Below are 26,872 nucleotides of genomic sequence, written 5' to 3' on the forward strand. Positions count from 1 at the left end.
AGGGCATCAGGTGTTCTGCTCTATGGTTCTTGGCCTTATATCTTTGAGACAGGGTCTCTCACTGAGACTAGAGCTGGGCTGGCCCTAGCCATCCTCCTGTCTCTATTCCATACCTAATGTGAGGGTTATAGGCATGAAAAACTCCCAGCCTTTTCCATGGGTGCCAGAGATTTGAACTCAGGTCCCTATGTGAGAACTCTAACCCACAGAACCATCTTTCCAGCTCAATTTCTCCCTGTCTAACGTGTTTCTTAAAATGCTGGTATCTTTGATGATTCCACATCTTCTGGTTATAAGTACAACAGGAATCTCGTTGGCAGTCTTGTTTGGTATTTCAACATTGCAATGTAGAAAAGGCAAGAGCACACCAAATGACCTTTATAAAAAACAAGGGCGATGAGCAGCAAACTTGGGAACTGGCCCAAGGCTCCAGTCTCCACTGATGTGCCCTGTGTTTATTTGCCCTAGACCTCACCACCTTTGAAGAGATCAATGAGCTGTGTGAATGTCAGGCGCTTGTGAATTCTAGATAATGACCCTGCTGCTCTGCTCCACCTGACAGATGCTGTGTTTGCAGGGGAAGAACTCTTGTTGATTTCTGTGTCCAGATTTGAGATGCTTGTGGAAGAGGCGTATCTGGCCTAATAGGAGTGGTTGGCCATCACACACTGGGGTCAAACCCTTAGCCATCCATGGCTCTGAGGCCTCCTGTGGCCACAGGACTCTGGAAGGATGCATTAGTTTTTAAAGCCAAGGTCCAGGGAAGGCAGAGGTATGGATCATTTTGTTTTCTTTCCCATTTGAGTAGACCTGCCCATGTACTTAAGGGGTAAAGCCGGATCCACTCTATGTGTTTCTAATGGGCGGTGTCCATTAGTAGACAGATGAATTATTGAACACCTTCTAGAATTTGGTGCCCAGGCCCTGATCTACAGGATGGAGATGCCATGGGGAAGAACATTCTAGAAGAGGAATTGAGATTCGGCAACGAAACAAGTAAAGATTATTTTGATGCAGATGGTACCCTGGAGAAAATGAGCAGCTGCCCAGCACTAAGGGCTGCTGAGCTTTGCGGATAGGGAACGGGCTGCCCAGAGAGAGCAGAGTGCTGAGGAAGGAGGCTGTAGTAGCTGAGGGAAGAAACATTGGAAGCAGAACAAAGAACACAGACACTGGCCCCAAGGTCAGGGAGGCCCAGGAAAATGCCAGGGGAAAGTTCAGCCTGGTGGCAGTGAAGACAGGACATAGCAGCACAGGGTATATTTTGCCCATAACCAAAGTATACTGGGAGAGACTCGATCTGCTTTGTTCTGTAGCACAATCACAGATGCAGATGATGCCATAGATGCAGGAGTGTGACCAGAGCTAGGGTTCAGAAAGTGAGCCAGGTGGGAGAATCTAGAGGAAGGTAATAGCACTGACCACGAGAACTTGGCTCGTTCTGATTGAGCTGGGTTTTATTTAGTAGGTGGGGAAGGCTTGTAATCAGCAGTAGAAGATTTGGAAGCTGTCAGTAGTGGACTGGAGCAATGCATCCTCAGAAGCAACAAAGCAGAGGCAGTTGACAAAATCACAAGCCTAATGCCCTGGTCTCCTGGGGCTGCTGAAACAAGCCAGGTTGCTCAAAACAGCGGATAGGTATTTTCTCTGTTCTGGAGGACAGAAGTCCAAAGTCAAGGTGTCAGGAGGACCATGCTCCCTCTGAATTCTTCTTTGTCTCTCTAGCTTCTGGCCAGTCTTCTGTAGCACCAAATTCCTGGGCTCACAGGTGTATCTCTCTAGCCTCTGCTTCCACTGTCTAACGGCATTGTTTTCTGTGTCTGACTGTATCCAAGCCCACCCTCCCTTACCTGCATTCATGTGAATCCAGTGTGACCCTTTTTCACTTGATCAAGCCTGCAAAGGTTCTGCTTTTTTAAGGTGCTGAGGGACATGAATCTTAGGGTGTTACCATCCCATAGGCTGGAGCAAAGTGTTCTGCCCAAGTGCATGAGGCCCAACAGCCATAGATGGGACCCTCTGAGGCCATAGGTCAGAGTCAGTGTTTCCTCCCCAGATGTTCCTGTCAGGTGTTTGTCACAATTGCACAAAGGCAACTACGAAGGTGTACTTCCCCCCCCCCCCCCCCACCATGAGCAGACCTGAGAGACCTTGTTTACCACAACAAGGTCAAGTGACAGGATCTAGGTGGAGTTACCCACCTTGGCTGCCCAGAACACAGAAGCAGAACTGCCCCTGGGCTTGCCTTGAGACATCTCCAGCCGTGACCTGGAACGGACTATGGATTATCCCACCCATCTGGAACCAGGAGGGGTTGTGGGTTGGGTCTTCCCCTTTAAATTGAGAGCTGAACATTAAAGCTTGGGGCCTTGATCAGAGAACTTTGTCTTGGCCTCATCTCTTCTTGCCCTCCTTCCCCCTTCAATTCCCAGCCCCCCTTTCAGGTGAACCCAGTTGACTTGTGGCTGCAGGTGGCTACACGAAGGGTCTCTTCAGTGAAATGGTGAGGCAAAGGTGTGACTGACTCAGGTTGAAGATTGCATGGGGGCAGTGAAAAAAATTAAACCAACAAGTATAGAATCTTAAAAGTAGAGTAGGGCACAGAGGGAAAGTTCGAGTTTAAAGTTTTGAGGTGCTGATATGGATCTGAGAAGTATAGTTGAGCAGAGAGAGCTACAGAGAGGCAGAGGCTCACATTGTTGAAGAAAAGGCAGGCAAGATCCCTGGAATGAGGCCCTGGGTAGATGAAGGCTGGGACTTTGCGTTCTAGGAGAGTAGATGGCTTCATGTTGCACAGGAACAAGCCAGGCACTAACAGAAAGAAGTGTGTCATCACAGCAATGCCATATGGTGGAGTCAGCATGAAGACACCAGGTTCTGCTTGATAGAGGGCCTGTCGCAGCTGAGACCTGGGAATGGAGGAGGCAGGACTTCAGCCATGGAGAAAGAGATTTAGAGAGAGAGGCAGAGGTACTCACGGGCACCTAGAATATTGATGTCACAGGAGATCAACATGGAGGAAGAGTCTTTAGCTCCATCTAGCACTGTGCCTCCTAGCAGAATGTTTAGGATTGGACATTGCTGTTGTTCTTCCAGAGATAGAAAGGAGACAGGGAGAGGGGTTAGAGCATTCACAGTGACAGCTAGGTGAGCGTGATCGGAGTTGACGGGGGAATAACAGGAAAGGGGACACATGCATTAAAGGGGTCAGCAGTCTCCTAAGTAGGACAGTGTTGGTGGGTACAGTACACATGAGCTGAGAAGACAAAAGGCGGCAGCTTGCACGAGTGTGCCATGGAAGCTTCAGAGGAGACAATGTTTGCCTGTCATAGTCTAGAATTCAGCCCCGTGGGTCAGTGACCAGGTGGGTGGGACAGGACATGTGAGGCCAAGGGAGCCACAGATCCCGACGAAAGCCATTCTTATGCTAAAAACCTCTGATGGCTTTATTTTCCCTTATGAGACAGGACACAGAAGGCAAAGGAAAGACAGCGTTTGCCACAACCACTTGAGGACTCTTGATTGCAGAGGCCAAAGAACTTCCCCTAGTGGGAAGCTGCCTTACCACTAGGGGAGCCAGTCTGACCACCAGAAAAGCTGGTCTGATCAGAGAAGCCTCTGACTTCTGATACTAGCAGAGGCCTGGGGTACAAAAGAGAGGTCCAGAAACCAAGGTGACAGCAGCACAGGGCACACGCAAACCATCTTCTAACTGGACACGGAGTCAAGAGGAAAGAAGACAGAGTTCTGCACCTGTCTATGAGGTAGGACCCAAGTATATGCCATGAATTCCTACAGGCAGCAGCATCAGAAAACATCTCTCCTTTAGAGACCTTGAAATTGGGTTTGAGATGGGAATGACAGAAGAAACAAATGAACAACGTTAATGAAGGAGTGGAGTCTTCATAACTGAGCAGTGTCACCATAAAAACAGCAAAAACACACTCCCACCTCTCCACTTTAGGCTAGGACCACTGTAGTAAAATTTTTGAAAAATTTGCAAATTTGAATTCTTTTAAAAGCACAGAAACCTGATACGAATGTGCCTTCATTTTAACCCCAGGTGTGGACTGCTTCAGATCATCTGCAGCAGCTGACCATGATTTATCTCGTGCAAACGCTTGGGTTTGTTGGCTGCAGATAATTTCTGTGAGTGTGTGATGTTTGGAATTCTAGGAACTTTCCAGAGGCTTCATAAATGGTAGAGCCCTGAGAGGCATAGGGGTAGGTTGTTGATTGCAGTTAGTAGCCATGGTCAAAGAAGAAACAAAAGGAAAGAAATTGAGAAATTGGATTCAGGGATCTCTCTTTCTCTCCCACTCCCGCTCCCTCTTCCTTCTCCCTCTCCCTCTCTCCCTCTTTCTCCCTATCCCTCTTCCTCACCCTTTCCCTCTTCCTTCCCCCTCTCTCCCTCCCTCCTCTCTCTCCCCCATCTATCCTTCTTCCTCTCCTATATAGTGTTAGGGGATAAAGCTGAGAGGATAGCGGGTGGGACAAAGAAGAACCCACACAGTAGCAAAGACCAGCTACAAGTGGTGCCCAAATATGGAGCCTGATAAAGAAAAAAATGGGAAATTTTTACTTCAAATGCCATAGAAGAAATGGCAGGGGATTAATGAATAAATATTTATTTCAAGATGCCAGCAAAAAATTTATTGCTGCTGTGGTGGTTTGAATACACTTGGCCCATGGAAAGTGGCATTAACTATTAGGAGGTATGGCCTTGTTGCAGGAAGTGTGTCACTGTGGGGGTGGGCTTTGAAGCTCTGCCCAGTGTGGAAGAGACCCTCCTCCTGGCTGCCTGCAGAATACAATCTCTTTCTGAATGCCTCAGATCAAGATGTAGAACTCTCAGCTCCTTCTCCAGCACCATGCCTACCTGGATGCTGCCATGTTTCCCACCATGATAATAATGGACTGAACCTCTGAACCTGTAAGCCAGCCCCAATTAAATATTGTCCTTTATAAGACATTGCCTTGGTCATGGTGTCTGTTCACAGCAATGGAAACCCTAATTAAGACAAAAGTTAATACCAGAGAGTAGGGTATTGCTATGCTAGGCCTGGTCATATTTTTGTTTGGAGGAATGTGAATTTTGAGACTTCGGATTTGGGAAGCAGTAGAATGCTTTAAGTGGGGCTTAATGGACCATCCTAGTAGGAATATGAAAGATGTTGGGGCAAAGTGTGATTTGAACTGTGCAGCCCTTGCTTAAAGGATATCAAAGGAGAAGAATTTTAGTATAATGCCTGGAGATTTTTATGATGTTTTGGTAAAGAAGGGCTGCTTTTTGCCCTTGTCTGAAGAGTCTGCCTGAGACTAAGGTGAAGAGAGATTTAGATTAATTGCATTGACAAACAAAGTTTCAGAAAAGCCCAGCATAGACTTTGTAGTCTTATAAATTGTGTTTTAATCAAGTATAGCAACTTAGAAAGTGCAGCAGTTCGAATATACTTAGCCCATGGGAAATGGCACTTGTAGGAGGTGTGGCCATGTTAGGAGGTGTGGCCATGTTAGGAGGTGTGGCTTTTGGAGAAAGTGTGTCACTGTAGGGGTGGGCTTTCAAGATGTCCTCCTATGCTCAGGCTCCACCCATTATGGAAGAGACCTTCCTCCTGGCCTCCTGCAGAAGAGACAGTCTGCCCCTGGCTGCCTGTAAAACTCTTGGCTCCTCCAGCACCATGCCTGCTTGGAAGCTGCCGTGCTTCCTGCTCTGATGATAATGGACTGAACCCCTAAAACTGTAAGCCAGCTCCAATTAGATGTTGTCCTTTATAAGAGTTGCCTTGGCCATGGTGCATTCTCACAGCAATGAAAATCCTAACTAATATAGAGATTGATATAAGGGAATGAGATATTGCTGTGATAGGGCTGACCATGTTTTTGTTTGGAGGAATGTGGATTTGGGGGAATTTGGATTTGGAAAACCATGGAATGCTTTATGTGGGACTTAATAGACCATTCTACTAGGAATATGGAAGGCATTGGTGCTGAGGGTGATTTGAACTCTGGATATTGTTCTTAACAATGTTTTAGTGAAGAACGTTGCTGTTTTTACCCTTGTCTGAAGAGTCTGCCTGAGGCTAAGTATGGTGGTCCAGGGAGTAGGCACTATTTGGAGGTGTGTCCTTGTTGGAGGAAGTGTATCATTGTGGGCATGGGCTTTAAGACTCTCCTCCTAGCTGCCTAGAAGTCAATCTTCTTCTGTTTGCCTTCAGAACAAGGTATAGAATTCTCAGTATCTCCTGTGGCACACCTGCCTGGATGCAGCCATTCTCCCACCTTGATGATAATGAACTGAACCTCTGAACTCGTAAGCCAGCCCCAATTAAATGTTATCCTTAAAAGAGTTGCCTCAGTCATGGTGTCTGCTACAGCAGTAAAACCGAAATCAAGACACTGAGGTAAAGAGATTTTGATTAATTGCCAAAGAATTCTCAGAAAACCATAGACTTTGTCCTCTGATTTATGTCTCATGAAGAGTGTTTTGATCAAACACAGCAAGCTTAGAAAGGAAAAATACAAAATATATGGTTCAAGTAATTAAGGGACACCATGAAGTAAAATGGAGTGAAGTCTTGTGTTCAAGGATATTAAATAAAATTAAGGGAATGGTGACCTCAGAGCAAGATCCCACCCAGCTAAGCCTGTTGTTTACAGCTTTGCAGCTGAAGAAGGGATAGTTATATCTAGGCATTATTATCAACTGGTTATTGTTTTCATTTGTACTTTTAATCTGAAATGAACTACAGTCCAGAAACGGAGGGCACACCTGTGATCCAGATCTTGAGGCTGGAAGACACAGACATTTGATCCAGATCTTGAGGAATCATAGCCATGAAAAACTTAGGCCCAGGCATGATGGATACCTTATATATATCCCAGGAGACAAAGGCAAGCAGATCTCTGAGTTTAAGGCCAGCCTGATACAGAGCAAGTTCCAGGTAAAGAAAAGTGTGTGTTACTTTGGGAGTGGCCTTCAAGACTCTTCTCCTAGCTGCCTATAAGCCAGTCTTCTCTTGTTTGTCTCTGCAACAAGATGTAGAACTCTCAGCTCCTCCGGTGCCATGCCTGCCCAGATGCTGCCACGCTTCCTGTATCTCAGGCAGGTAGGTCACAGAAGTCACCATGTGGCCCCGGGCAGTGAGGAGGAGCAGCAAAAGCCTTCCTGCGAACACAGAACATATAGCTTCCTGTCACCCGAATGATACAGCTGAGACACCACCTTCAGAAGAGGCAAGGTTAGTTTTGACTCCCTGAATATTGAATCCAGACCTTTGGATGTGCTGAGTAAGCGCTGTACCCACTGAGCCCCTAGGCCCACCTCCTAGAGCTCTTCCACCCCCAGTAGTGCTAAGCCAAGGACTGAGACTCAGACGACCCATTGGGGAACATTCTAGATCCAAACTACAGCAGGCTACTGACATCTAAGAAACACGATAAAAAGAAACCAGAAACCTCAGAAAATTTTACAGGCTTTCCCTGTTACCAAAATTAAGATATCTACCCCCTCCAAAGGGACAGGTAGAGAATGACTTGTCTAACGAAGAGGACAATGACCCTTCTGTCAACGAAGCCTCTGATAATGAAAATGAGGCTTCAGGGAGATTCAGAGGGAGAAAAGGAAGAGGTTAAAGATCAACAATATCACCATCTAGCATTTAAACATGTAAAAGACCTAAAAATGGCTGTGACAAATTACAGCCCGACAGCCCCCTTTACCATATCCTTAATTGAAAATTTGAGTGACTAAGGAAAAATTACAGGCACTTGAGCAGCTGGGGCAAGAACAGCTGGAGGCTCAAGATATACAAGAGTCTACCAGTCCTTGGAATTCACCAATATTATTATAAAAACGAAAACAGGAAAATGGAGAATGTTAACAGATTGAATCATGGTGACTAGAGTAATCCAACCAAATCGGTCCGTTATTGCCTGGATTCCTTTACCTTCTCTATTACCTAAGGCCTATGATAGTGATTGATTTAAAAGAGTGTTTTATTTGTTTGTTTGTTTGGTTTTTGTTTTTTTCTATCCCCTTGCAAGAGCAAGTTAGAGAAAAAATTGTTTTCACAGTGCCTACTTATAATAATGGTCAACCTGTAAAAAGGTGTCAGTGGAAAGTTCTTGTGGATACATCGAAACTGATTTTTAAAAATTAGAATTGAACAGGAGAGGTCTCCTGAAAACACTGGCCACTGACTTGAAAAGCACTTATTTCACTGGAAATGTCTGTTTATAATTTCCTGCTACACACTGAACAATTAATGACTTAAAACAGAAGGGAGGAAATGTAGTGACATTTTTTTTAGAATTCTTGAATTTTGGTTTTTTAAAAAAGCACAGAAATATTGTAAGAATGTTCTTTCATTTTAATTCCAGGTGTAGGGATGTGGGGCTGCTTCGGACTGTCCACAGCTGACTATGGTTTGCCTCGTGCTCTAGCAGAAGCGTGGTTTGCTCAGCTGCAGGTAATTTCTGTGACTGTGTGATGTTTGAATTCCAGGAACTTGCTGGGCAGTGGTGGCGCACACCTTTAATCCCAGCACTTGGGAGGCAAAGGCAGGCGGATTTCTGAGTTTGAGGCCAGCCTGGTCTACAGAGTGAGTTCCAGAACAGCCAAGGCTAACAGAGAAACCCTGTCTCGAAAAACCAAAAAACAAAACAAAACAAAAAAAATTCCAGGAACTTTTCAGAGGGTGTGTAAGTACTAGAGCCCTGTGGTATGGGGGTGGGTGGTGGTGTTTGTTTAGGGAGATTGGTTAGAGAAGTTAGTAGCTATGGTCAAAGCACATTTTCAGTTTGCTTTCATGATCATTAAGGTTTAAATATAAGAATACTGGCTGGGGATGTGTGTCAGTCAGGAGAGTGAGTGCCCAGTATACACAATATCCTGGGGTCAATTCCTCATAGTTGTGTAAACCGTGTGTCATCTCAGCACTCTGGAGGTAGAAACGTGAACAGAAGTCCAAGGTCATCCTTGGCTACATAGTTAAGCTAGGCTCCTTTTTATTGTCTTTTGTATTTTGATAGCTTTTTATAATAACCACCTTTGGTAGCCTGTGGTCAACACACAACTCCTTATTTTCTGCGAGAACCACCTCCAAATCACAGTGTAACTCAAGACCCACATATGTGCCAAGTGCCTGTAATTGACTGGACTAAAGGCCAAAAGTCAACTAGGCTAACCAGATGTGTTATCCTAGAACCCAAGCAAGACTGTGGATCTCTGCCAGCTTGGGCAAATCAATCTTATAAACAAACAAAAAGGCAGCAAGGCTCAGAAGTAAGAGGAGGCTGTTAGTTCAGAGTCCAGTGTGATGGCTAGTCTTGTTTGTCAACTTGACTACCTCTGCAATCAATAATCCCAAGCTGCTGGGCATCCTTGTGAGGGATGGTCATATTATTTGATCATATTATTTGAAGCAGGAAGCCCTAACCCTGGCAGCACCCTCTGGTGGCATCCTTGATTAAAAAAAAAAAAAAAAAAAAAAAAAAAAAAGACATGGAAGAGAAAACTGCTTTGTGCTTGTGTGCCCTCACCTGGCTGGCAAGTCCATTCAGATGTTGTTGAGGCATTTCCTGACCTGTATTAGAACCTACTGGATTCCAACATAGACTGAAGACCACTGGCTTCAGGAATCCTCCAGGATTCCAGTATCATATTGGGACTCATCAGCCTCATGGTCTGACTGCATCCTGTAAGGCGGTCTAATGAGTACTTCCCACCCCCAATGCATGCAGGTATGTCCCTCCTGTCCAGAAATTGCACCCCACTAACCCCCGGCCCCCTACCCCCATATTTCCTTCCCCAGATATTGACTGTCAGATCTTTATTATAACTAATCAGCAGTAAGACTACGCCTGGTCCATCTCTTCGGTTGCCTAAGGCATTGAGGGCTGCCTGACCTTCATCCTTTGGACAGGTGGGAGAGAACAAGCTTTTACAAGTAGAAAACCCAGTAATGGTCCATGGAAATGACAATACCCAAATCCCGCCAGCACTGAGCTCTCTGCAGGTATAGAATTAAGAACTGAAAGCAAACACAGAGACACGCCTTCATACAAGGTGAAGGAAGGTCACCCTACCATCCGAGCATGAGAAAAGAGCTTCCTCTTCCTGGCTGTGCCCACCCTGTGAGCATGCCACTGGCCCTTCACTAGCCCCTTTCCATGCCTGCACTTGCACTGGTAACTAGAGTCATGCACAGTCATACGTGCAGAGACAAGTGGCTTAGTAGTGAGCTGCATGTACTATGTGATAGTATGTTGAGATAACAGACCTGAAGCGTTCTTGTCATGTTTGTTGTATCCCTTTATTTAAATGCGTCAAGACACAAACACATCATCACTGTGCTACCGTTGCTTACAGAGAAATGCTGGGCAGATGTGCAACCTAGATATATAGCAGGGCCACACCAAGGAGGTTGTATATGCAAATTCTGGAATCATCTGACAAGGATGTTCCATAATTTTTCCCAGCTGTTAGGTGAGACTTGACTGGAACCTTTTGTGCTGGTTTCTTTTTACAAAGTTCAGTGCCTTGGAGATCCTCCAAGTTGTTGTGTGTACCAACAGTCAGCCCTCATTTATGATTAATAGGTCATCATGCAGATGTGCCAGAAGTTTCTGAGTGTTTAGCTTATAAGAGAACACATGTTGTTTTCCAGTATCTCGTTCTGACATACTAAACTGCTACACAAAACCAAGAGTGGTTTTTATACTTTAATATTACTGGGGAAAATGCCTATAAATGGTCTCTGGATCCTACCTCTAGGTTTTTTTGTTTGTTTTGAGACAAGGTGTCACTATGTAGCTCTGACTGGTCTGGAACTAAGCTGGCTTCACACTCACAGAGATCCACCTGCCTCTGTCTCACCAGTGCTGGGATTAAAGGTGTGTGGCCCTACACTAGGTTTTATGAGGCACCAATCTCTTCCTAAGCAGCTGCTTTACACTGGTCAGCCCTGAGAGGTTAGTCTCCATTCTCCTAGTTTGCTTTTCTGGCTCCAGGGTTTCAAACATGGAAAGCGAGCTGAGTGAAGACAGGAGGCAGGCATGGTACTATCAGCAGGCTCGGAGGAACACATGGACAGTAGGCCCAGCATCTGGATGGAGACTGGCATTCTAGAAAGATGTGTTCACATAAGGACAGGGCAGAAGGTTCAAGGTGGATCCTGAGAGGACCAGTGCTCTTATGGAGGAGCCATAGGGGTGGCACTGGGTGGGGACTGGAAGCAGAGAAGAGAGAACCACATTTTACCTGACACACAACTGTGACATCCAATGCTTGGCCATCTGTAGCAATGCTACAAGGAGATTACTGTCCTTGGTTAAACAGTCATGTTTTAAAATTATATAATTTCCCAGTGTATGGATTTATGATTTGCATCCTTGGAAAAGTTGTCCCCTGACCTCTACATGTGTGCCATGGAATGTACATGTAGGCACACACAAATTAACAAATGCAAAACATACTTTTCAGTTTCTCTTATTCCTCACCTGGGAGCAAAATCGAACGTCTTGGTCTGAGACTGGAGAAATGATGACTTAGCAGTTAAGAGCTCTTGTTGCTCTTACAGGGGACCTGGGTTTGATTCCAAGCACCTACATGGTAGCTCCTTAACATCTGTAATTCCAGGTCTAGGGGACCTGGCACCCTTTTCTGACTTCTACGGGTACCAGCCGTGTGTGTGGTGTACATACATACATACATACATACATATACACACAGCCCCCTAAAGGCCACAGCTCAAGGATACCATCTGAGACACAGGAACACACCTTGAGTCTAGTGAATCCACACTCAGGAAGCTGAATGGCTAGGAACTGGAGAGATGGCTGTATGGTTAATAACTCGGGCTGCTCTTGCACAGGACTCAGGTTTGAGTCTCAGCACCCGCATGGGGACTCACAACCATCTGTAACTCCAGTCCCAGGGGATCCAATGCTCTCTGATGTCCTCTTCTGGCCTCCCCAGGCACCAGGGAATGCAAGTGCTGTACAGACATTTATGCAGGCAAAACACTCATACACGTAAAATGAAAAAGAATTAAAAATAAAAGAGAATTAAATTAAACAGAAGCAGCAGCTGAATGGCCGCTGTCTTAAGGGACGGATGCTTCACGGCAGCGATGGAAGGTTGAAGCTGTTAAGGGGATGGATAGGAGCGTACAGTGTTTCACAGGGTACCCAGTTCAAGACCTGGAAGGCACTATGACGTTATCAAATGATTGATGTACTGAGCGCTCCTTTGAGGTTAATCTCTTGAGTCTGTTTTCACATGTAGGCCTTGGGCCATCTGAGTCATGTTTGTTCTCAGTGTCACCATAGAATGGAGGTTGTCTCTGTTCCTTTCCCCCAGCAGCTATTAAATTAGGGAGGTGCAGGGCACATCACTCTACTACCACACACCATACTCTGGCAGCTGTCTGCTTCTGCTAAGCCAGTGCTGGGCTCACATGTATGGAGCTATGAAAGGACCACCTTGTGGCTCTGAGGTCTAGAAAGGTGTGGTTGACCTGACTGGCTTTAGACTTAACCCCAGGGTGTGTCTTTTAGGGTGTTTCTATAAGGCTCAACTGAAGAGGGAAGGCCTACTGTGACTATGGGCTGCATTCTCTCAAGAGCTGAGGTCCCAGATGGAATAAAAATCAGAAAATGAGCTGGGCACCAGTGCTCACCTCTCTCTGCCTCCTGACTGCAGATGCAATGTCTCCAGCTGCCTCACACTCCCGCCATCATGCCTTCTCTGACTGGTGAGCTGTTACCTCAAAGGAAACAGGTGTCCTTCCCTCATGGCAGCTGGGATGACTTGGTTTATCTCATTGGTACCAGGGAGAGAGACTAAGGAGAAACATGAGCCTACCTGTTTCTTTGCTCACACAGCATTGTGTCAACTGTCTGGAGTCTGAATTAAAAGGAAGAGAGACAGTGGAGGCTGGGTCACTCCTAGAATAGTAATAGGCACAGACATCCCTAGGAAGGCTCTGGTGTGTTGTCCTCTGTCATCAGGGACAGTGACTACCATTAGGCGATAAGCCTGTGCCCGTCCCCTGACATACAGGGGTCAAGCTAAGTTCTTATTACAGTCGCGTTATTAGGCAATTATGAAGACAAAGTACTCCTTTGCAATGATACGCAGCTAAGCACACACACACACACACACACACACACACGCACACGCATGTGAACATACATGCACAGCATTGCTTAAGTCATTCATACATTGAGACATTGAGACCTTGTAGGCAGGGCGATACACTCACTTCTCACAAATTCGAGAAAGCAGCAGAAACCCCACTGTGGAAGTTCTCAGTGAGCCAAGCTCGGGGCTTCAGGGTGTCGCTGAGCAAAGTGAGGGATCTCAGCAGTCTGGCGATTTTAATGTGAAGACAATCTGAATACAGAGTGAGACAGCCCAGGCTACGCCACAACACCCATGAACTTCCATTGTTGTAATGCTTCCTGCCCTCATCCTCATCCCTTCAAAGCCAGCTCTGGAACTGTGATTTTTTTTTTTCCTCTACTGTTATCTAATCAGATTTAGCGTCTGCTTCTTGCTCCTGATCCAGGTATTATGCCTGGAAACCACACAAAGGTGCACTCCAGTATTGCCAAGGTGCTGACTTTCTAGAAGCAAGGTTTTTTACCATTTTAAATCCCAATTTGAGCCTTCCAGATTCCTTGATGATTGAACGTGCCCGAACAAATGTGTGATGCACGTAAACCAGCAAACGCCTTTGCCAGTAACAGTGAAAGATGCTCTTGACATCCCCACCCAAGCCCCAAGTGCTAAAAGGGGGTTCCATTTGAAGACAGAGTTGTGCTATGTTCTTTGCTGTCAGAAGCTAGGACCCTCGCCTCTTACCCTCACCCCCTACTTTTCCCCACCTGCATAATGTCCCCTGCAGCTTCATCTCCCTGACAACCACAAGGTCCTGCTTGACAGTTACAGATAGACTTATAGACTCAAAGCAGTGTATCGTATCTTTTGAGTAAGCAGTTAGACCTCCATTGTTTCAGGGCACAGGCCAAGAAGATTCTGTACTTTCCCATCACCTGGATCCCTCTTACCCCTCCCTTTGCAAGCTGTATTATAAATAAGCGTTTTGCTCCCAAATATATGACTCTTGACAAGCATTTGCTTCCTTGAGTCCTTTTCCCTGTCTCGCCTGTTCTTCTTTCAGGATTCGGTCCTCCTTGCCCCCATGAAATAACTGGACCCGCGGGTTGGGTCACTTTGCTATTAGATAGTCTGTTCTGGCCACAGGGCATTATGCCAGCCACTAAATCACCATAGCTCTACAACACTGCAAAGTTTACTTTGTGAATTTGCATTTGTGCAAAGATTTCAAACTTTCGTAGAATTAAAATACTTGGCATTTGTGGCTTCTATAATCAATACAATAGGACTCTACAGGGGGAATGTTTGTACTCCAGAAAACAAGGTTTTCTACAGAGACCACATCATCTCCATGAAGACGTGAGCATGGAGAGGACAAGGAAGATGGGAGGAGCTGTATAAGGGCTATGTCAGCCACTTCTCTGAGCTACTCCAGGGGACCTTCAAGGGCTGCCAAGAGATGTGGTTGCCACTGTGGGGCCTGTCGGTTGAAGGGAGGTATTGGAAGCCAGGCTTCCAGCGACTCCTCTGGATGGGATGTCTCCAGTGACAAACACTGTCACTGGAGAGTCCTCAGACTGGCAGCAGCTGGGGGCATGTGTAAGGCAAGAGAATTAAATGGGCTGACAGCACTAGGGGTTGAAACTAAAGCATCTCTTAAAGAATGACCGAGGGGAATGGTCTGTGGAATCCCGCGGCCTCTTCCAGTTATGGTTGTCATGGTCACCAGAGCATCATACAGAGGTAATGCTGACTGCAGAGATGATCTTGGGTTCTCAGTGAAAGTGGGAACCCCATTTAGACTCGTTGATTGGTCCTGCAACATCCTGCAAACTGTTCTTAGAAGCAAGAGCTCAGGCTGTGAGCTGCCAACATGGTAATTTATTTGAGAAGCATGGGCCATTGTCATGGGGTGCACACATGCAGAGAACAATGAACACAGCCAGAACAGCCAGTACAGTAGTCATAGGATGCTCATGGGATGACAGAGCTGCAGAAGCACAGCTGAGCTAAACCTTGGAGGAAGAATGGGGTTTAGCTGGCTAGTAATGTGTCAGGCTAGCAGAGTCATGTGGCATCCGGTGTGTGCACTGAGGGATGCCCTCAGCAAACACTAAATGAAGTCCATGTGGAGCACAGGCAGAGTAAGGATGAAGTGGAAACTTACGGGCTCTTTAGAAAGGCAGTTGGATGGTGTTTTGCTGGGGCACATGGGTGAAGGAACATTTCACTGAGTCAGACACAAGTGACAAAGGATGTTCTGCTTAAGCAAGCACATGAAAAGGACACGTGATGAAGGATTCTTGGCTAACGACACTCATGCATTGGTTGGTTTGCCTTATGTTGCATAGTTGAGCTGCATTTGTCAGGACTCCATGGAGAGAAATGCACCAAAAAACTTCTGGTGGTGTGCTGCAGTTTCTTGCCATTTCCACAGACTCGGGCTGATTGGCAGAGTGATGTCAGCTGAGACAGACGCACAAGCTGAGGCAAGACCTGTGGAGGACATGGGTATAAATAGGACTTGATGGACAGCAATGGGAACGGAGCTTGGCAAGGCTTGCAGGTCTCAAGTCTTCACTGATCTTCACTTCACTGTGAGAGGCACAGCTGAGAACTTCTCCTGGTGTCCCTTCTGGTCCCTCCTGCTGACGCAAGCCAAGGCTGAGGCCTGGCTGTGTCTGCTAGGTCATGTCACCACTGTTGCTAACCAACTCTATAAAACTGGACTGCTGGTGTATCCATGAAGTGTTTGCGAGTGGATGGAGCTGTTGCTGCTGACCTGTAAACTGAACTGCCGGTTTTCAGACAACACAGATGGAACCAGAGGTTCTTTGCTACAAAAAACCTTTCTCAACAGGTCCACTTCCCCTGTATCCTTTCTTTCCCACTATCTATGATGGGTGGTGGGCTAAAACAGAGGTTAAAGCATTTAAGAACTATCATTAAAAAGAGATTTTGAAAAAAAATTAAAGTTACATAGGAGTAATGTCGGTAAGCAGACCAGGCTGCTTTTTATACCATTGGGATAAAAGTATCCAGTCCTCATTAATCTACCAAAAAAGGAGGGAAATCAATGATGGCTTGGGGTAGCTCTATGACTTGCTATGAAGTCAGGGGACAGAACCACCAATCCTCCCAATCTTACACACTGACTAGGGAGGTGCAGCAGGCCTGAGGTCGAGCTGTTTCAGGGGAACATGGGCTTTTATTGAATCCTACAGTTGAGGAAGGGTGGCAAACAGCAAGCATGATGCTGAGGTCTTTTACCCTAAAAGCCATGTTGATTTTGGCATCATGGAAGAATACAGGAGAGACCTGAAGGAAGAAGGAAACACGTGTGCCTGTGCCTGTCAAGCTCATTATGCAGGAGAATAGGAATACACAGACATGAGCAGACTGGCATGGAATGCAGAGGGTGAGACACACCAGAACCTGAGGCAGACTCATTAGCACAGACACATGTGGCACCATGTGGGAAAAGACTATTAAGGAGAAAATGGCAGATGGCAAATGTGGAATGTGCACATCCTTAACCTCCTGTTCTCCTGGGAGACACATCTAATAAATCACAGCGTTTTTTTTTCTTTCAGAATCCAGTGCTGTACAAGGCAAAAGCAAGGGATGTACATGACAACTTGGTAGCAGTGTCAAACACAGCAGTAAGAACCTTACTGGATAAAGTCTTAAGTAGGCGCCTGCAGGTGACATCTGGGGAGTCACTGGTCATTTTTGGGCAGGGATGCACATGCAAGTGTGTTGAAGGAGATATTTAAAACGGCGGCACACGATCTGTCTTGTGTTATGCAGCCGCCATGGTCCCAACTAGGCTAGGCCTGAGACCATGAGCTGTGGCAGGAATACACAGATGCTTGGCTCAGGCTGCTGGCTCAGGCCACCGACTCAGTTCACCAGCTCAAGCAGCCAGAGATACCAACCCTGCCACCCACAAGACACCAGCATGGGAGATGGCTCTGCCAATCTTCCACGCTGTCTCCACAAGCCTGGGCTGAGCCCAGACCATCCTGCCATCCACACGGGACTGGTAGAAATGAGACTCTAATGCTTAGATTATCCAAAGGCTTTATATGTTTGGTAATGCTCAATAACAAGATGCCCACACAATTGGAGGTGTTTCCCAATTAACTAACCTAGATATAAGTTGTTACCTAGGACTGCTCTCGATCCAAGCATGGTTCTCCATCCTCCTACATCTCTGCCTAGATCCTCCTCTCCCTTCTCCTCTTCCTCTCCTTACTCCTCCCACCTTGTGTGTATGTGTGTGGGGGATGAGGGGGAATATGCTGCTACACAAGTGGAAGCCAGAGGCTGATGTCAGCTATCCTCCTCAGTCACTTTTATTTATTTGAGACAAGGTCTCTCATTGAACCTGGATGTAGCTCTGTGATTAAGGAACATACACCATGCCTGCTTGGCTTTCAGAAGGATGCTGAGGATAGAACTCAGGTCCTTATGCTAGCAAACACTTTACCAACTGAGCCATCTCCCCAAACCCTAGAAATAGTTGTCTTTAATGTTAAAAGATTTTTGTTGTTTTTGTTGTTGTCTTGTTTCAATTTGTTTGAGACAGGGTTCCTCTGTAGCTCTGGCTGTTCTGGAACTTTGTCTGTAGACCAGGCTGACCTCAAACTCACAGAGATCTGACTGCCTCTGCCTCTGCCTCTGCCTCCCAAGTGCTGGGATTAAAGGTGTGTGTCACACTGTCCACTCCAATTTTTTAATGTTAAAACTATTTGTTTAAACATTCCATCTATATTTTTTATAGATATAAGCATGCAAAATTGAAAGTACTAAATAGCACAAAGCAAATAAGTCCCCTACTGACTTACTATCACTGGTAATAGTTTGCTGCTCCTTTCCATGGAAACACACCAGCACATAGCTGAAAACGTGTCAGATGCACGCTCTACATACTGAGTTTTCAATTAGCACATCATCTCTGGTACCTGCCTCTCTTCACAGCTGAACACGTGGGTACCTTCCAGATTCATTATTGAAATAATAGCTATAAGAAGCAGTTTTAAAACATAATCTCCATTCAGATCTGAATGTTTACTTAGGATTAATTGCTAGAAGTGATCAAAATACTTAAGCGGTTTAAGTCTCCTGATATAATGAAATGCATTTCAAAATCGTTATGTTAGTTGGCACTCCCAACAGAATATAGAAGGATTTACACGTCACAGTTTTAACTATGTCGTTTTTCTACTCCTAGGCTAATCAGATCTTCTTTTTCTATATTTTCTCAGATGAATACATGATATAGTAACTAGGATGTTTATCAACATATACATACCCATGTATATATTTGAATGTATTTATATGTACACACATGAATATATATTATTATGTTTATCCAAATAATCTTAATGATCTGGGCATCAATATACATGCAAGTGGCCAGCATGGTAGTGGGCACCGGGATGCTATGATTCCAGAGGGGAAAGCAGGAACACCAGGAGGTCAAAGTCATCTTCAGCTGCGTAATGAATTGGAACCCAGTCTGAGCTACATAAAATCTTGTCTCAAAAGGAAACATACACAAAGATTATGAATGTCTCATAATGGCAGCAGGGTTTATATAATCCCAACATCTTGATGGTAAAGCTGATGCTTTCATCAAAGAACACTAACATTTTACAAAGCTAACTACTGACCTGCTATCCAGAGGTTTTAAAAACAAGTCAATGAATGAGACACTCCGCCAGCACTGATTTCATTCTTAGAGCAACTAGCCCATTATATTAAGTGGTGTGAGCCACTTTCACCAAGGAAAGTTCATGGTGAATGGTGTGAACTAGCTTGCTTACAGCCACACCACGAAGCAGATCACACCCATTCTTATCTTAGCTGAAAATCTGTTTTCTCCCTCTGAACTAATTTACAGGAGGGTAGAGAAATGGGGGGTGGGGGGAGGGAGAGTGAGTGGGTGGAGGAAGAGAAGTCCAGAGAAGAAAGGAAAGAGGAAGAGAGAGGAGCAAAGGGGGAGAGGGAGAGAGATGGACAAGAAGGGGAAGTGAGAGGCAGAGAGGGAGAGAGGAAAGGAGAAGACTGTCTGAAGAATGAGGTAGAGGGAAACCTGCTGTCTCCACAGATTCCTCCTGATTCATAAGACTCCCCCTCTCCCCCCAAGAAGCCACTCTCACAGGTCTAGGAGCACAGAGCTGCTCTTCCTCTGGACAGCGGTCTGGCACTTCACAGGAAGTGGGGCAGCTGGCAGCCTGTCTCTAGAGTCCAGAGGCCTTGGTCTCACTGACAGTTTTCAGTGACCCAGCTTTTGCTCTGCAGTCAGTCCAGAACCCAGAATCTGTAGGACCTTGCTTGGGGCTTGCATTTATCCTAATCCTAACCCTAACCCTGATACTGGCATGTGGGTTTTAAAAGCACCTGCTCTTGAGAACTAAATTGTGATAGACCCTCCCTGATTCCACAGCCTCCTCTCCCTGCCCCAGCCCCCACCCCCACTCCTGCTCCAGCGTCTACTTACCTTCTTTCTCCCTTGTTGTTTCTTGGATGTCAGTAGCCTGCTGTAGTTTGGATCTAGAATGTTCCCCAATGGGTCGTCTGAGGCTCAGTCCTTGGCTTAGCACTACTGGGGGTGGAAGAGCTCTAGGAGGTGGGCCTAGGGGCTCAGTGGGTACAGCGCTTACTCAGCACATCCAGAGGTCTGGATTCAATATTCAGGGAGTCAAAACTAACCTTGCCTCTTCTGAAGGTGGTGTCTCAGCTGTATCATTCGGGTGACAGGAAGCTATGTTCTGTGTCCGAAGGAAGGCTTTTGCTGCTCCTCCTCACTGCCCGGGGCCACATGGTGACTTCTGTGACCTACCTGCCTGAGGGAGGCTGAAAGGGCCTGTCTTTCTTTCCTTTTTGCCAAATGTGTGCATGTGTGTGTGTGTGTGTGTGTGTGTGTGTGTGTGTGTGTGTGTGTGTTTATAGCAGTATGTATACCTGAGTGCAGATACTCTCAGTGGTCAGAAGTGGATATTGGATCCCCTGGAGCTGAAGTCACAGGTAGTTTTGAGCTGCCCAACAGTTCTGTGAGTAGAACTAAGGTCCTCTGTAAGAGCAGTCTGTGCAGCCCCTCAACCTCCTTGTGGTCTCAGGCCCAGCTCCTCCTGCTTTATGTTGATGCTCTTACTTCATGCACTCACCCAACAGACTGTGCTTGAGGGGCCACCCCGGGGAGGGCCGGCATGGACACTCTCTCTCTTGGCCAGTCTTGGGGACTCTTTATGGAGGATTAGGCTGTTTCCCTCTCCTCTCGATGTGTCCCTGGAAGGAAGCAGCTCACACCACAACCACACTGTGGTCCAGGGACTTATTCTTCAGGTCACACCCATCTAGAATCTTTCCACATTGAACAGAGGGAATTTGGCTTTCAAATTCTCTTTATAGGGTTACTTTTCTTCATTTTAAAAGCTATGATTAAAACGTTACACCAAACCAAAAATTTGCCATTTTGGCTAACCTTCAATGTGTACATCAGAGTCATTCAGTAGCCACAGCGTATGGCTGTCACCCCTGTCCATTTCAATGACAGTTCTCCACTTCTGAACCTAAACTCTACTACCCTGCCACACCGATCCCTGACTCACACTCCTCAGCCTTGGCAGCTACCATTCTGTGCTGTCATTTTGTTTTTAATCTCTGTGTATATCATCTGTGCGGTTTGGGGGTGTTGATGTGCAGGTTCCATGGCACATGGGTGGAGGTGGAGGTCTGAGGACAAGCCAGGCAGCACCTTCTACCTTGCTGGGGTCTTGTTGTCATTTGACATTGCTTACCCTGGCTAGCTGGCCAGAAAGCTCCCAGGGGTTCTCAGGTCTCTGCTCCCCTCATCTCTGTGTTTCTGTAGTCCTCAGTCTCGCTAGGATGACACACATGTTCCACATCAGCCTTTTCACGTGGGCACTGGAAATCTTAACTCAAGACCTCATTCTTGTACTTCAAGTACTTTATCCATGGCCATGCCCCAGCCTCACCGCCCTACTTTCTGCTGCTATGACTTTGACCATTGTGGGGTCTGTGTAGAACTGGAAGCTACCTGCCCCCGTGGGCATGAGTGTGGGAGAGCAGGCTCTGCTTTTTGTTTGCTGAGCAGTGGTGCAAGCAAAGGAGAGATGGCCTCCTCCCTCCTTTGTTCTTCACCGTCTATGGCAGGCAGGAGAGCTGGCCCCAGGGTAATAAGAGTGGGAAACTGGACACATCTCACCTGCTACAACTCTCAGGAGAAAGGGCCCTGCACCTCACCTGGGCAGTAAAGTAGGGCTGGCTCTGGTGGCAGGTTGCTGGTGAGCTGGCCCTGAGGGTGTGAGGGTGGGTGACTTGTGGACTGACCAGCTCAGACACCTCTCCTTCCCAGATCCAGGACTTCAAGTTGGCACAACCCAACATCTACCACATCAGTGAACTTCTGGAGTGCACAAAAAGGCTGGTCCTACAGATCCAAAACTACTGGATCTCTATGACACAGGGAAACAACAAGATATCCAAGAGGAATCCCAGTGATGTTGCAGTATCAATAGTGGAATTGTGTTTGTTCCACTATGGAAGCCAGGAGCCTCCAACTGGACCAATGACTCATTGCAATGAACATTTGCAAGTAAAGAAGTGTGGACAAAAGGGTGTCCTGTGGGACACAGTGGGACACACTGCAGCTTCCACAACAAGATCTTTTCTTTTCTATTGGGGAAAAAGTGCAAGGGTGGAGGGCAGGTATGAGGGACGAGAGAGATGAGTGAAATTGGGGTGTGTGATGTGAAGTTTACAAAGAACCAATAAAAAGTTAGGCAGCAACAGAAGAGGAGAAGGAGGAAGAGAAGGAAGAGGAGGAAGAGGAGGAAGAGGAGGAGATGCTGGTGCTGGAAGTTACAGGATTTGTCCTTTTGGGACTGGCACATTTCAACCAAACATAATGTCCTTAGGGCTTCACCCTGGCTGTAGCACAGGTCGGGATCTCCTCTATTGCAACTGTGTGGATACACCATAGTTTGCTTATCCAGTAATCTCCAGTGGACTCTGGTCATTAATTTAACAAACATTCTTTGTGCCAATGATGAGGCATGCACAGCATTTGCCACTGGTCACATGATTGCTATGGACAAAGTAGAGCCTGGACTTCAGATGTGAAGCAGTATTGAGTAATCATGCCGAAAGAGTGTTTCTTTCTTGTTTAAAGAAATCATTAGTGCATAGACTGATCTCAACTCACATACCCATACCATTTAAAAGAAAATCCGTCACGTCTGTATAGAAATGAATTAATAAATCATGGAACAGTCATGGAAAAGCTTGAAAACTACCATGGCATGAATCGTCTGGGAGGTGGGGAGGAGATCTGAGAACTCTGTCTCTGGCCCCATTGTTTCTGGTTCCAGCAGCAGGAGCTGAATCTGGGAGGACAAGAGCAGAGATCCTAGTACTCTGCCCACACGCAGAGGCAATCTTGCCCCTTTTCTCTGGCTGATATTTATCATGACCTCTGCAAACAGTTAACATTTCTGTTGTCTTGTTTTCTGAATCAGGGTCTCTGTGAGCACAGGCAGGCCTTCAACTCTTTATAAAGGCCAAGATGGCTTTAATCTCATGATCCCTCTGCCTCAATTTCCTAGTTGCTAAGATTTGGCTAGTTAAACTTTTTCTTTTTTTTTTTCCCCACTTAGAACATTTTAATAATGCATATTTTTAAAAAAGTATTTGTCTTACAAATTGTTCTGCAATCCAAATATACAACAGCTTGGAAAACAACATTTAGAAAACAGAAGCCAATGTAAAACGACAGACTAACACCACTACAACAGTTTGATATGGCTCAGATTTTACAGCTTTCTTACTGCATCATCTCTGTCAGAGATCTGTTCCTTCAGCTATCCCATTGTTCCATGTTTAAAGAAATATCTTTTCTCCTGGTTTCATTTCACCTTCTGAGTCCATCTAATACTCTCTAATATCAATTAGAATTTTTCCTTTAAAATCCTGAACACTGACATATCTCATCTTTCCAATCTGGAACATGTTATCATCTCTGCTTGGAAGACACCAGGGCTCTCTAGAAGTCTTACCGGGCTCTGGTTCTTCACAGGTTTCTCTGGAACAACTTGCTTTTTCCTCTTTAACTTTTTTTTAACTTCACTGTCAGAATCACTGCCTGAAGAGCTTGAAGAAACAAGTTCCTTTGATTTATTCGTTGCTCAGCTCCAGCTGTTCAACTCCGGACTCAGTTAAACTGTTTCTTGTTGTTTATTTTTATTCTTCTTATTTTCCTCCTCCTTTTCCTTCTCCTCTTCCTCCTCCTTCTCTTCTTCTTCCTCCTCCTCCTCCTCCTCCTTTTCCTTCTCCTCCTCCTTCTCCTCCTCATTCTTTAGAAACAAAATCTCTATGTAGCTAAAACTGACCTTGAACTCTGATCATCCTATTGCTGCCCTTTGAGAATTGGGCTTACAGTCATGTTCTACAGGTCTGCTTCATCCAGTGCTGGGGGTTGAACTCAAAGCTTCATGCAGGTCAGACCAGCACTCCACCAAACAAGAAACATCTTTAGTCCTAACTGGATTTCCTATACACATTTTTCAGTTTGTCACAGGACTCTGTGGTCAATTCTGGAATTTGTAGTAAGAGAAGAGGCTTCCATACCAGAGGACTGCGATAGGTCCCCACTTGCCACTCAGAACTCCCACAGCATCACAGGGTGCTGTCTTCTCATTGGGTACTTTATTACTGAGTTATTCTAGATCTCCCTCTTGTGGGCTATCAGTGAAGTAAAACACACCGGTTACTTTTAGTAAATGTGATAATGAGTATTATAGGTTGTGGATTAATTGCTGTGAATCCTGCAAATCAATCAAAACCCTTAAAGGTTTTCATTATGAAATATTACTAAAATGTGCATTGTGGGGCAGTGAACTGTGAGAAGTGTGGTAAGGTTGAGCTAAGGCTTGAAGCTCCGGGAACCCAGAAGGGACTAGGAGTGTTGCTTCCTCCCAGCACCAGGCCCTTGTCATGTAGACACAGCCCCTACCCCCAAATAAAGAGAATTGTGGCCATCCATCCACAGACTATGGATTACACTTCCCTGCATCAGGGGTGTAGATCCATCCACAGGCTATGGATTACACTTCCCTGCAACAGGGATATAAATCCATCCACAGGTTATGGATTACACTTCCCTGTAGCAGGGATGTAGATCCATCCACAGGCATGGGATTACGCTTGCTTGTATTTACTTTGCTTGAAAAGGAAATGCCTACCAAAACAGAGCAGTCAGAACAAATCAGAAGTGAAAGTTGACCTGTGTCACAGGAAGTCCACAGGAAGCCAAGCTGGGTAGATGTAGGAGGGAAACTGCTGTTTAGAAGCTCGTCTAGGAGCTGTCAACGAAGAAGGACGCTTCCTATGTGAACCAGAGGATAGGTTCTGTAGTTTTATGCAATGAAAGTGTAGTTACATGAGAGTAACAGTGCAGTTACTGTGTAACTACAAAAGCTACATGAGAGTAACAGTGCAGTTACTATGTAACTACAAAAGTTACATGTAGACATAATGAACATATAATTGACATTTCCATCTTAACTACAGTAAGCTGAAAAGGGAAAAGGAATGCTAACATCATGGTATCTTGATACCTTGCTAACACTGTGGAGGGTCATGTGACCAACTTTGCCTTTCCTTTCTTAGTTCCAGTCTGCACATGACATTGCCTGCTTAGGTCACCCCTGCTACCTGCTCTCCCTGTCAGAATTCTAACCATTCTCTGTAGGACTTCAATTTAAAAAAAACTACTTAACTACTTAACTACCATAACTACTTAAGTCAAGTGTGTCCAACTGTGATAAAGATACAATATAAAACACAAAACAGATGAATGGTCCAGAGGAACAAAATAGGGAAAGACTCATAGCTGCACACGGAGTAATGGCAGTCCAAGCTTCAGCGAGAAAACTATGAGCTGTCTGTAGGGGTTGGGAGGATGCTTCTATGGAGAGAGAAACCCTCAATACCAAAGGGCTATTCAAACAAGACTATAGAACAAGGAAGGCAAAACAACAAGTTAATAAAAAATAATAAATGTTGGCTAATTCCTTTGTGACTCAAGGTTAGGGAAGAAATTCTTAGATAAATTTTCAAAGGCACAAACTATAAGACAAGGAAATAAATTCATGAACAATATTGTACCAAAATTAAAGACTTCAAGTTGACCAGAGAGCCAGGGAGAGGACAGAAGGAAAGAATTTGGAGTTTTCAAGGCTGACAAGGGAAAATGGAGAAAATTCAAGGGTCTTCAGTAAGTAAAACCAAAAACACAGGCTGGGTGTGGACCATGGTTGGGTCCTTATCTAATGTGTATGGGCCTGGATTCAATCTATAGTGACACACACACAGACACATACATACACATACACACACACACACACACACACACACACACACACACACACATAATGTAAATAAAGAAATAAGAGATAGATTATTCATTGATACTCAGTTAACAGATGAAAACCCAAAAACTGTCAATTATTTAAAAACAACTGAGTTCCTTTAAGAATCAGAGAAATGTAAGTCAAAACCACATACCTTTCCGTCTCTTGCTGATTAGGCTCCTGCGTAGAGGCAGGGAGCGAGGAGCCTGGCTCAGGAAAGGCATGGGTAAGACTGACAGCAGCTTGGTGATGGGGACAGGAGGAGTGGATGTGTCACTTTCAGAATCTATATTGTAAGGACACTCCTGTGCTCTATAGGAAAGCACCAGCATGTATATGGCATTAACAGCACACACATAATGTTCAGGTTTGCTTGTGCTGAGGCAAATCTTAGTCAGCCCAGATGCCTCTGTAACACACCTGATACCAGCATCTAAGGACTCAGTGTTTCAAGAATTGCCAAGCCCATAGCTACAGAAAGTGAGAAGAATGTGAAGATAACAGCAGGGAAGCCCAGACATCACAAGTCTCAGAGATACGGGTGACCACCTGAGCAGAAGGGCGAGAATGAGTCCACAGGATGGGTTGCCGCTGTGCTTCCCCATTTATTTATTTATTTATTTATTTATTTATTTATTTATTTATTTATTTGTAAAGTCTCCCAGCTGGAGAGGAAATGGAGACAGATTCTTGGAGTATTAAACCAATGCCAGCTCTCTGAATATGATGGACAGACAGCAAGAGCTCTGAGAATCTTGTCTGGCCATGACTTCCTTCCTCCAAATCTATGTTTGACAACTAGAAGATCAAATCAATGATTTTACAGAAAAAAATAAAGACAGGAAGTGGAATGTCACCACTTCCTGGCTCTGACTGGTTGAGGTCTTTTCTGTCATGCTTTTGTTTCCCTGTAAATTCGCTGGATTTCCTTCTAAGAGCCCTGCTGCCTCCTACCTCCATCCAGATTTCCCAGTCCAGCCCTGGTTTTTCAGCTTAGTGTTATGTGTCCTCCCTGATGGACAATCATCAAAAGGCAAAGCATCCCGAATATGGACCAGGGCTGGAGTGGAGGAGTTTAGCTTAGAGTGGCCTGGAAGTGGTCCAGCTTAGCACTGGCTAAGACAGGAGGCCCATGAATTCAAGGCCAATCTAGACTTTAAATACATGCACTGTCAACAACAGAATGATCCAAAAACTTATATCACTAGGCATCAGAGATTCCTTCAGTCTTGCGGCAGCTGAGACAGTTTACCTCCTGCCCCTCTTTCTCAAAATGACTCTGAGTATGTGTTACACAAGGACTAAG

At 45.5% G+C, this 26,872-nt stretch overlaps 1 pseudogene; it reads right to left on the bottom strand.

Annotated features, from left to right (window-relative positions):
- Positions 1-22,968: 22,968 nt before the first annotated feature.
- Positions 22,969-25,790, bottom strand: LOC143434486 (activated RNA polymerase II transcriptional coactivator p15 pseudogene; annotated as a pseudogene).
- Positions 25,791-26,872: the final 1,082 nt, after the last annotated feature.

Source organism: Arvicanthis niloticus, chromosome 15, assembly GCF_011762505.2.
Source record: "Arvicanthis niloticus isolate mArvNil1 chromosome 15, mArvNil1.pat.X, whole genome shotgun sequence".
Taxonomy (NCBI): Eukaryota; Metazoa; Chordata; class Mammalia; order Rodentia; family Muridae; genus Arvicanthis; species Arvicanthis niloticus.